The sequence below is a fragment of the Sapajus apella genome, unplaced genomic scaffold, assembly GCF_009761245.1.
Source record: "Sapajus apella isolate SASKATOON/1434 unplaced genomic scaffold, GSC_monkey_1.0 scaffold2, whole genome shotgun sequence".
Classification (NCBI taxonomy): Eukaryota; Metazoa; Chordata; class Mammalia; order Primates; family Cebidae; genus Sapajus; species Sapajus apella.
In genome coordinates, this window is record NW_022436942.1 from 4,577,297 (window position 1) to 4,589,882 (window position 12,586).

The 12,586-nt window shown below is 41.9% G+C and overlaps 1 protein-coding gene across 8 annotated transcripts in view; it reads left to right on the forward strand.

Moving 5' to 3' along the window:
- Window positions 1–438: 438 nt before the first annotated feature.
- SOX5 (SRY-box transcription factor 5) overlaps window positions 439–12,586 on the forward strand; it is a 1,011,218-nt gene continuing 999,070 nt past the window's right edge. For 4 of the 8 annotated variants that reach the window (XM_032284196.1, XM_032284284.1, XM_032284236.1 and 1 more), the window contains exon 1: window positions 440–828. The gene's annotated coding sequence lies outside the window, so the exon portion shown is untranslated. Of the gene's footprint in view, window positions 829–12,586 lie in introns of all 8 variants that reach the window. The other 4 variants (XM_032284295.1, XM_032284302.1, XM_032284207.1 and 1 more) reach the window with 2 other exon arrangements.

Consider the following 12,586-nt stretch of genomic DNA (forward strand, 5'->3'; position numbering starts at 1 on the left):
CCGGTCCTGGGCGCAGGGCAGCGGCTGAGGCTCGGGCGCCGGGAAGAAGTTGACAAAGGGACTTGACTAAACATGAATGCGTATTTATAGATGCGAGCTCCATCGAGATCTAGAGATATCCCGCTCTCCCTGGCTCCTTCCACTCCTGCCATTTCATTTTTATCGCTCCTTTAAGTGGAGGGCAGATTAAAAAAAAAAAAAAATCCTGCACAGTGTGGGTAATCGCCGCGTTATTTACAATCTAGTTACTCTGCAGCAGACGGGGAAGAAAACTCTGGGGCTCGCTCCCTTCGGATGGATAGAGAGGGCGGCCGGGCGGCAAGCTGCAGGAAGGAGGTCAGGGTGGGCTTGCGGGAGATCGGGGGTGACCTGGAGGGAGCGGGAGCCCCCGGCGCCGCCCCCGCGCCTGCCCCCGCCCCCGCCGCACCCCCTGGGGCGGGCGCCGGGCCGCGGTGACCGCCGGCTGGTGCGCTGCCCTCGCCTCCCCCATTGTTCCTACTGTCTTTTTGCCTTTTGTTATTTGCACTCGCATTGTGTTGTTTGTCTCTGAAGCCGCCTCATGACCAGCAAAGGGATTTCACCTCGTCCTTGAGAGCAAAACAGGGAGCGCGAGCGAGCGGGCGAGCGAGAGACGGGGGGAGAGAGAGGGACACGCGCGCGCACACACACACACACCGGCACACACGCACACACACAGACACACACATACACAGAGTGAAAAAGGCGAGCCACCAAAACCCATCTCCAGTCTCCTCCCGGGGGCCCCCAGCCAGCCTCTGTGCCACTTTGCATCCCACGCCGGAGGAGGCATTAACGAGACCGGGTAAGGTGCGTGAATCGCTGCGTTTTAACTTTGTTGTTCGTCCCGATGTTGTTGTGGGCAGACCTCCAAGGCGCAGAGCTCCCCTCTGCCGCTCGCCGGGCCCGCCACTCAGCACTCGTTCCCGGCTCCAGCTGGAGAGCCGCGGAGGAGGGAGGGGGCCGCCGCCGGAGTTTCCTCAAGTACAGAGGGAGGGGGACTGGGCTGGGGGTGACGGAGAGGTGGGAGGCGGCCCGAGGCGCGGAGTGGCCCTGTCATCCCCGTGGCGGCTGGCCCGGGGACCCTGGGGCGCGGGCTTGGACCCCCGACCCGGAGACTGGATAACTTTCTATTTTTGTTGGGAAGCCTGCGTACTGTTGCTGGTATTGTTTTGTAAGTGGTGGCGGTGGAGGTGGTGATGCGAGAGGAGGGCAGGAGTGCGGGGAGAACGCTGGGCAGCGCTGGGCATCTAGGCGAACGTCCAAGGCCAGACCCTAAAAGTTGGACAAAGCCCCTTAACCCGTCTAGGATATCAGAGCGACCCCCGGCTCACCCCCTAACCTTAGTCACCCCCACCTCCCGACTCTTTCGCCTTTTTGTTTCGCTTTCTGCAATCCTTCTCCCTACCACTCGCCCTCCCTCCCGCCCAGAATTTCGGAAACTAGTCTCATCCTTCAGGATTCTAGGGATTTCAGAGACCGGAAGCTTTAATTTTAATTGCAACTACTTTTTCCCCCCCTCCTCGCTCAGTGTACCAAGTGAAGACCACTCACGTGTTGTGTCACTTTAAGCGCGCGTTTGGGAAATCTCGCTTGCACTTTGGGGTTACAGCAATAAGAAGCAATGAAAAGAGGTTATACGAGTTGAAATCAAATTGGATTTGGAAATGTTTGCGTTGGAGAGCCGCAGTTTGCTGAGTATTGATCGGATGCACACGAAACACTGTTTACATTTTTTTACTAGTCATTTTCCCTACACTTTGCAAAGCGACTATATTAATAAATAGATTGACCCTGATGAATTTCTGAAGACGTTGGTTTCTGTGACTAAATTCAGAATGTGATGAATACGAATTCATTTTAATGTGTTCCCTTCTCAGCTAAAGCAGGTCAAGCCGAGGAATCCTGTGAATATGCAGAGCCCTACACTCGGTGCCAGGCGGTCCAGGCACTCTGGGTGGCAGTCAGCTGTACTTTCTTACAAAAGTTTAGGGATTTGCTGGAACCCAGTTGAGATCCTCACATATCCAGACAGCCAAAGGAGTTTGTCAAGAAAGGCTTAAGGAGATGTCCCCAGGGACTGCCTTCTGGCTCAGCCCAGTTCTTTAGCCAAGGGCAGGACCAAGGGAATTCTGTGGGATTTGGGGCAGTAAGTGTGGGAATCTGCGAAGGGATTGGACCGTGATTTGTTTCCTTGCTTTTGATAAATAATGGCCCCCTAGTACCCTGAAAACACATACACGAACACGTACAAACAGGCCAATGAAGTAGGCACGTGGGACATTTGTAGGCAATGGACATTTCCATCAGAAAAACCAGAGGAGATTTTTGATCAGGATTGCCGGAGTGAGGCTCCATGGCCAAGAGTGATTAGGTTAAGGGCCAGATGGCTTTAAAGTATACGGAAATGTTTTTCAAGTTTGACTTTTATAGCATTTAAAAGGAGGACGATTTCTTAGAGTCTTTACAGAACTGCTAAATTTTGATCTGTCTAATTTTAAAGGAATTCAGCTGTATGAGAATTGCTGTTAGCTCAGATAGGGAAGGAATCTGGTTTCAAATGCAGATACATGGAACAAAGTTTCTAGGGGTGCTTCTTCCTGATTTAAATATAGCTCCCAGGCAGAAGCCTAGATAAATTCAGCCACAATGATTTAAAATCATAAGTACTTACAGTGGAAGTTCTTTTAGGCACTGTGCAAAGTTCTCCTGCAAATTATGCCATCAACTGTTTATTCTTCAGAACTATGCAAGATAAAAATCATAAGCATCACTTAAAACTGATGCAATACAGCCTTAAATCCTTAAACTGCTAGGGATTGCTTTTGTTTGCCTAAAAGGTAGATCTTTCATCACATGAGTTGTTTAAAAACATTTAATTGTGGGGGTGGGAAGGGATGTGCATAATTATTTAGTTATTTGTGTTAATTACATAGTAGCATACTCTCTTGAGATTTTTTTCTCTACCGGGCCCCTTTCTTTCTAGTGGTCTTCTCTTCTAACAACCTTGTTCCTGAAGAATCAACAGTTTTTTGTTTGCTGTGGGTTTAAAAAAATTCATTTTGTAGCCTTTTTGAATGGGTAGCATTGATCCAATTTGACACAGACTTGCAAATATAACTCTTAATACAGGAAAAACTTCAATTCTTAATAGGGAAACCTTGTATTAGTTTTGTTGTTGAGCTTAAACAGTTCTGATTGAATGGCATGTTGTATACAGAATTCAAAACTCCCAAACCTCTTTGATAAATAACTAGGCATTTCAAGTCCAATGGCTAATTCAAATTAACTTAGTTCTAGAACATGTAAGTGCACATCCTGTTTAGACTGACACGTGGTTTGGTGAAAGAAAAAAAATGAATATACACTTAGAAAGATGCTGTCTGTGGAGTATATAAATAGTAAATAGCAAAAGAGTGAAGTTTATGCTCAGGTATGTTGGCATCTTTTTTGTTGTCCTCAGTGGGGCGAGTTATGAGTGATAAGGAGAATTTAAATTTCTAAATTTTTCTTTTCTAGTTAAAGGAATGAATTTAAATGCTTAAGCATTTTTTTTTTTTTAACTTACAAAGCAGATTTAAAATATGGTATGCTTACAGGGATGTACTGCCTTCTTGAAAAAGCTCTGTTCTTTTCCTGAGTGATAAGTAATCATTGATTTGAGGGTATGTTCAGATTATATATATTAAAAAACTTACAGGACAAAATTTATGTTTCCTAATATCTTAAAATACACTGGATTTCAAATAACGGACAGTTCTAATGTTGAACACTGTTTAGATTTCCAGCAGGCATAATTGGTGGATGTAATTGATTGGCATAACTTGGATGATTCACCCAATATCCTGTCAACTTCAATGGTAGAGAAGGCTATAATTAGAGTTTTGAGAGTTACCTGGAAACTTATTTGTCTAGGCCCGAAGTCAAATGCATTCCCTCACACGCTGGTCACAATTTTTTAGCCTGAGAAATGAAGATTTATTTTAAAGACAAAGAAAGTGCTTGGCTGTTTCAAATAAACTATATCCTGAACTTAGATTTGTAGATAGTTAATGAAATAAAAGTCCGATTTTGTTCCAAACATTGTTTTAAAACACCCATTTGTAAATTGTCTACATTTGGTTTTCATATGTTAATGATTTGGGATCTGAAACTTATTTCAGAAAGGCATTTTGGTTTATCTTAAAAAACACCACACAAAACTGTCTAAACAACTCTGTAAATAAACTGTTCCAAATGCCTCAATTTGATGAATGAATTAAAGAATTATGGTTCTTAATCCAATTATGATCAGTCTGGTTATTCCATTTCCCATTTGGGGGAGCTTGGGGAGTTGGAATAGTAAATGATTCTCAAATGTGAGTGGAGTCTTTGTTGTTTACTTTGTGTGTGTGATGTAACATAAATAACACTCATACCTAATATTTATGAGCGGGATTTCCAATGTGGAGAAGTAATTTAATGATCTTAAATTAACCAAGAGTTCATCTGCATGAAAAGTTGCCATTAATAAAAGAGTAAAATGAAGTTTTTAAAAATATGAAGCAAAGATCTAACCTTTTGCTTAAATATGATGAATTCTGATATTTAAGAGTGGATAAATGGAGTGCTTCAGGCTCAGTCACAGGGCAGGCAATCAGGCACTTCTAGTTCCTTTTAGCCAGGCCATATGGGGACATTTCTATAAAACTATTTAATAAATTTTACCAAATTCAGTTTCCTTGTCTTTAAAACCTAGTCAAGGTCAAAGGTGGGCTAACTGTGAGTCAGGGGAATTTTTGGGGGGTTGTTTCCTCCAGAGCTCTGCTCCTTTAGCTGCCTGCATGGGACTTTTGAATGCTTTCCCAGTGAGGATCCTGACCTTCCGCCGGATGGGCCCTTGACAGTCCATTTTGCTTTGATGGGGCCTACTGAATTCCTGCCCCATTTGCCCCCTTTAATGACTCTGGCTCATAGCTAATTAATTTAAAGTTATTAATAGTTCAGTATGGTTTAATTCTCAAACTACAGGTTATTACTGTTATCATTCTTGAAGCTTATTATGACCGTCTAATTCCATAGAGATAAACTTGTGGCAATTACAGGTATCAAGGAAAGCTTCCAGGAAGAAATATTTATAAGCATGAAGACTTTTTCAGTACCACTCAAATCATACTTTATAGGCAACTAATGATTTTACTTGCAGTTAAGGATGACATTCAGTTGGGGCAGTATATCGATAAAATTAGGAAAAATTTGAATACATGTAAGTAACCAGTAAATAACCATCCTTGAAAACTGAGCCATAAAAATGTGTCTTGGGGAGTACTAGTGATGGTAGCATTGAAGTCTACAAGTGTAAGTCCGTTCATTTTCTATTGCTTAAAGTTCATAATAAGTAAGAACAAAACACCCCCAAACAAAGACCTGATTATATCTCTGATGCTCGGCTGCATGTCATTCAACTATTCTATGGTTATATGACATCCTATGTACATTGAGGACAAATAATACAGTAGTCATAGGGATGAGCAGACTTTAGTTTGACATCCAGTTCATAGTCTCTGGTAGCTTAAGGCACTTTTTTCCTACTTCAACACCAATTAAACTGTTGGAGGTGAGGGAATTCGGGGAGAGCCGGGACAGAAGAAAGGCTATCTCATTTGGAGTTTTTAATTGTAGATCTGTGATTCATCCAAAACTTTATTTAGAGGTTTCAGGGTTCTACCTCCTTTTTTATTAACCTCTTAAGCTGAAAATTCTGATGCTCTTCTTAGAGGGATATTGTTTGGATTATGTTAGATACTATTTGTGAAATGCCTAGTATAGTGTCTGTCATGAACTAGGTGCTCAATAAATGTTAGCTACACTCAGCTCTCTCTCCCAATCAAGCCTAGGTACTGATCATTAATGTTTGAAGCCTCATTTTGTACTTCCTTTGAAATTATTTGAGTCTAAGAAGAAAAAATGTATCACTTTCTTGAGGCTGAGATCAACACTTTAAAATAGTGATTCAGTGAACGTCTATATATGATCTCTGACAATGTGATTTTATTAAGATGCTGTATTTGGTGCAAGTGTGAATTCTATCTTTTATTCATATAAGTGCTCCTTCAGTAATTAACATTTTTACCCTACATAATAGGTAAGGATAAATAAAAACTTCAGGGCCTAATTCTGTAGATTTCTCCCCTTGTTATCTCTTTGATTTCCTGTTAGCAAATATGAACTAGTGAAAATTTATTGAGATTTAATCCATTGATAATTCCTCTTATTCACCTCTGCATTATATTAAGTTATAGTACCTGTGGAGAAGGAGAAAGTTTTTGTGGAAAAAGAAATCCATCTGATTTTTCAATGTTTTGCTCTCTGGGGTCAACACTCCTTCAAAGAGAAACTTGTAGGTTGGTTTGTTTATTTAAATTGGGTCCAAGGAAAAAGGCACCATGAATAAACCATTGCCTGGTTTGAAGAGGTGATGTAAAGTAACATGGAGAAATTGTGGTTGTGTTCTCTTCTTACTGAAACAGAATTTGTCTATAACTGAGCTAAGATAAAGGAAAGCCTTCTTAAAACAGCAAATAAATGTATATTTTGCATTAATTGGGATTTCTCAAGAAGCAAATGCCAAGATGAGATTAGACATGTAAGAAGTTTAACAGGGAAGAGAGCAGAACAAGGTCAGGAGGGCCTTTTGACCATGAGGCAAGTTTGACACTTACGCAAGGAGAGTGGGAAGGGAAGAGGATTGAGTAGGAAGAAGCTTGAATATAGTGCAGTCTATGAAAGGTTTGGCTAGGCAAATAAGAGTCAGCCAATGGAAGGAACAGTCATCTATCTTGAAATAATGGCCTGTATCGGGATTCATCACTGTCAGTCATTGGCTGGAAGCAGCTGCAGGAAGCATGGCCTCTGTGCCTAAGTGGTGCTAGAGCTATAGGGGAAGCAGTTGGGGACGTAAGTCAATTATACTCTCAAAACAGGGGATCTGAGTGGTATATCTGTGGTTTGGCAGTATAGCCCAGTTTAGTAGTACCTTATTTGCTTTGGACAGGTGAACCTCCCTCTCTCTCTTTCTCTCTCTCTCTCTCTCTCACACACACACACACACCATAAACTCACACACTCACACTTACACACACGAGACCTGGCAATTTCTTTGAGCTTTATTTTCCTCAATTGCAAAATGAGTGTAATGGCAGTATCACCTCACTAATTGGAATTAAATGAGGTTATATGAGATCATCTCTAAGTCCATAGCATTGTTTGTAGCTTGGAGGAAATGCCCAATGTATATTGCACTCTTTTCAGTGCACTCACAAAATGCATGTGAAAGGTATAGATGCATTTCATCAGGTTATTGTAAATATATTTAAATAATGGATATTTCGTATAATTGGAAGGCATTGTTTATGCAAGCAACCATCTTTATGCTTATTTAAAAATAGGTCGGTTCATTTCTCACCCATTAATCCTTATTTTTTTTTTATCAGAGTATAAACTATATACCAGCTATACCAACTGACCTTGACCATCTTCAGGTAATTTGCCCTAAAGCATGAGGCAGAACTCTCTTCATTTCCTTACCTCTCTAGGCTTTCTATTCAGTTGAGTAGCAACGCATTGGAAGTCTGCATTTTATCTTAAGCCTCAAACACCTTGCAAGTCTTTGCTCCCCTGTGTTACTGTTCCTGAACCAACTTGCAGCACCACAAAGCACTGAACTCAAGTGGCCCTCAGCGCGAGCTCCTGCTGTGACGAGTCACAGAGCCACCAGCACTTTGTTGCCTTAGATTTGATCACTGCCATGAGCAGTCCTTCGATTGTCAGCTAAGAGCCCCTTCAGGGAGTTGTCCCTTAATAGAAAGTCTCTTTTCTTCCCTCCTGTTGTAACTTTAAATTAAAAGAAACTGTAGAGGAGCTGGTGGCATTGCAGTAGTTCATTCTTCTACCCACTGGGAGAACAACATCTGAGAGAAGACGTTATTGGACTGAGAATTGAGTTGTTGCTATTTTTTTGGGCCAGAGTCGGGGGGAGGTGGTTGCGGTGGAGGATGAAGACCAAGTCATTTAGACTCAGTCAGACTGGTAATCAGGATTGTGATTGAGAGCAATACTTTTGTGTATGCAAGGAAGCATTCTTTTTGGATACAAGAAGACATCCACTTAGTCTGTGAGTTTCAGTAGGTTTCCTGGGACCCCTAATATTTTGACCCAGATTTTTAGGTGGTTCTGTGTGTTGTACTGTGGGAAACTGGCCCTGGGACAACTTCGGAATCCAGGGAGGATGGGAGGCAGGAAAAGAGAGCGAATTTTTGACACGTTCTTCAGACAAGGGACTCCTCTAGGGAATCTGTGCCCAGGATAAGGACTGCTTACTGTGAAGCTTTTGGCATAATTTTTTCCTGAAGAGTGAGCATGGGTTGCTTCGATGTCTCTACTTAAAAAGGCTGACAAACTTAACATTTGTGAGAGCAAAGGAAAAAGATGTTCATACTTTGATGGTGTGTTTCCTGGACGGTGCGCCTCACTAAACTTCGGATTTAATCCTCCATTGTGGCAGGTTTATACCTTCCATAGTTGCTGGCTCATCCCTGTTCTGGTTTAGGAACTATGGCAAAATCTTCTGCCTAGATGTGCCAGTGTAATTCTGGACTACTGAGAGCTGACATTGTTTGATGTGTACTATTGGGAGTAGACTGGTTTGCACGCTAGTTCTTGTGATGCTTGGTGTTCCTCTGCACCCCTGGCACTCTTTCACACATGTCTGGCAGAATCAGTCTCATCAGTGTACTCTTGCGCTGGGAACTGCTTTTGAAGATGTGCATACTCTTTCTTATAATTCTGTCTTGAATTTTCTTACTTCATTCTCAGCCTCATCGCCACGTACCTTCTCTGCTAACTGATTAGGAGTGTCTTTTCCATATCTAACCCGGAAACAAAGTGATCATTTTAAAGCACATGGAACTAACAGATAGAGATCTACCAGCATGTAAAGACATTTCATAGAATTTTATTCTGTTTATTTTTAGAGACTTCTTGGGGCCACCCAGAAGCTCTTCTCTTCCTATGTCCTTTTACCTGGCATTCCTTGCTGTGCTTTTCTTAACCTTTCTCTTACCACAAATTCTGTATTTTCATGACACCACTGTCCAATCTGCCTTGTGTTGGTCTTGCTGCGTGAAGTGAAAGGTTTGCTAAATACATTGCTGCCTGGCTTGAAACGGGTAACCACAGGGCGACATAAAGAATTTCCAGTTAGAAGGTAAGTTCCCTGAGGGCATTGAATTATAGTCCTTGCAGAATCATAATGCCTGGAACAGAGCAGCAACTGCGTACATGATTGCTGAGTGAGCACAGTTTGCAGGATGAGCTTCATGTTGAGTCAAGGCTGCATGATGGGGAGGTAGGAGAATGAACAGCTGTTAAGTGTTTACTGTGTTCCAGGAGGGGTGCTAGGTGCTGTACGTGGATAATCTCATTTAACCCTCCCAGCCCTCCTATCAGATGGATATTAGCGCCTTTTCACAGATGAACAACAGACTCCGATGGTCAAGTGACTTGCCCATCTTCCTCAGCTCTAGTGAGCAGGATAGTCATCGCCTGAATTTCAGTCTATTTGATTCTTCCACTTGTACTCTCTTCCATCACAAGGTGTTGGTGAGGGATTTCTTTCCGTAAAATGGGAGCACTCACTACACCCGCCTATCACATGAGACAGGAGGAAGAAATGAGAAATGGTTATCAAAAGCCATGTCTGAACTGTAAAGTGATTTTTTTCTCCCTTCTTTCTTTCTTTCTTGCTTGCTTGCTTTCTTGCTTTTTTTTTTTCAAGGTCTCACTCTGTTACCCAGGCTGGAATGCAATGGTGCAATCATGGTTCACTGCAGCCTCAACTGCCCAAGCTCAAGTGATCCTGCCACCTCAGCCTCCTGAGTAGCTGGGACTACAGGCATGTGTCATCATGCCCAGCTAATTTGCTTTAAATTTTGTGTCGAGATGGCATTTTACCTTGTTGCCCATGCTGATCTTGAATTCCTGAGCTCAAGTGATCTGCCTCCTTGGCCTCCCAAAGCGTTGGGATTAGAGGCATGAGCCATGTGCCCGGCCTATAAAGCCATTTCTAAATATTGCTTATTATCAAGTAACCACTAATCCATATAGTCACCAAAAAAAATCTTCATTTTACACACAGATGTGTGTTGCTTATACTTAAGGGGAAATATTTTATGACTTTAAGCAGGGATTCTGAATACATAAAAACCGACATCAAAGGAAATTGCAGAACAGTGTTTCTCGAAGGTGATCATCCAGTCAGTTAGTTGAAAACCACTTGGGATATTTGTTAAAAACAGGCCTTTCTGGGTCTCATCCCAGACATATAGAACCTGAATCTCTGTGGGTGTAACCCCGTAACCCTGCATTTTTAACAAGCATGACTGATAATTCTTTTGCACATAAAAGTTTGAGAATCAGTGATAAAAAAAATTCATTGATCTAGTTTGGTAGTAAGTTATATATATATGGCATATGGAATTTAAGTTAGATGCTCACAGAATAGTGGTAGTGCCAAGATAAAGCACTACTGATTGTTGGACTGCTAGAAAGACTTTTTTTGATAATGTGGTTTTAGGAGTTCTAAAATAAAATTTAAAGAGCCTTTAGTAATTTGAGTGTATAAAACATTAGCATGCTTAAAGTCAAGAGTGAGGGGACCCTGACATAAGGAATTGAGGGGTTGAGGTGTGGGGAAGGGGGCCCTGGGGCCAGTTATATGTATTCTAGCCTTGGAAATAACTTTTTAACAAGTCAAACTGAAGGAGACTAAGTAGATGGAAGACAACAGGTTGATCTGTTTATCCAGCTTTGTATCCCAAATAATGCAATGTCTGGGACATAGTGGGTGCCTAAAGATGTTTGTTTAATAAATGAATAAAAACACACAGAAGGAGAGAGCAATGTGTAGAAAACAGACTAGGATAGTTTGATTATGATTACTATGGGTAGAGAAGGCGAGAAAGGGTAGGCTGAAAAGGAGTCCTGGTGAGATAACACGAGGACAGGGTTTTAATTAGGCTAATACGGTCCTTACAGGAAAGTGCTTTTTGTGCAAACAAATAAACAATGAAAAATACTAACCCCAGGTTTGTATGGGATCAAAACGTGAGTCCACTGTGTCTATTATCTTGGGATAACAGTTACTACATGAAGATACAGACTTTGTCTATTTGTTCTTCCTGTGATCTGTTTTGTTCTCCATATGATCATAGCACTCAACAAATATTTATTGAACAAATGACAGAGCTTCCGCATAGATGGAGGAAAAAAAGCATTTATGTTATACAAAAATATCTTTTAAAGAGAGAAGCTAAACCTTTACAAATGCTAGCCAATAGACTGGCGATCGTGGAAATAATAAATCTTCATAAAACCGTACATTCTTAGACAATCTATTTAAGGTTCAGTAAGGTCTGCATCTGATTGTTTGTCTGTCACTGAGCAGTGCTTTGTGGCCAACTCTACTTTCATTTTACTGTTATGAAAATCCACCAGGGTGCCCAGCACAGTGTCTTGCTAATATTAGCTATTAATAAGTATTTGATGAATAATTCAATGAATGAATGAAGAGTATTGGCTTGGGGCTGGGGGAAGATGGGAACTTGAAAGCAGCCTAAGAAGAGAGTCTCCCTCATTCACTTAGAATTCCCAGAGTAACATGTGATCCAGAGATCTTTAAGCAGGCAGATTTCCCATACAGGTCAAGGCCTGGTTATTGGAATCTTGAGGGGAAGGATGTTTGCTAAGGTGATGACTGCAAAAGTGAGTTCAGCATTGTTAGAAGAGGCAACCATTCATTTGATCTGGAAAATATATGGGGCGGGGCGAAAGGTAAAAAGTAATTCTAAACCCAGCCTGAGTTTGAGTAGAAAAATGGCTCTAATTCAAGCAGTGTAATGTTAACATCAATGCATGTCTCATGGCTCAAACCCTGCATACTGCTTTGGAAATAAAAGGAGATTGTGTAAAGAATTAGCAATACAAGGCATTTTTAAGTGCTTTATTGCAGAGGCCTGCGATACTCTGTGAAATCTATGCAGCCTCTTTCTTCCTGCTGTGCTTAATTTCAGAATCTGATGCTATTACCTATCCTTGGGGGAAAAAAAATAATCATTCTCTGTTAACTCTTAAAAACCAAGTTTGGCCAGGCGCGGTGGCTCACGCCTGTAATCCCAGCACTTCGGGAGGCCGAGGCGGGTGGATCACGAGGTCAAGAGACCATGACCAACCTGGCCAACACGGTGAAGCCCCGTCTCTACTAAAAAAGTACAAAAATTAGCTGGGCATGGTGGTGTGCGCCTGTGGTCTCAGCTACTCGGGAGGCTGAGGCAGGAGAATTGCTTGAACCTGGGAGGCGGAGGATGCAGTGAGCCGAGATCGCGCCATTGCACTCCAGCCTGGTGCCTGGCGACAGAGCAAGACTCTGTCTCAAGAAAGAAAAAAAGAAAGGAAAGAAAGAAAGAAGGAAAGAAAGAAAGGAAAGAAAGGAAAGAAGAAGGAAAGAAGAAAGAAAGAAAGAAAGAAAGAAAGA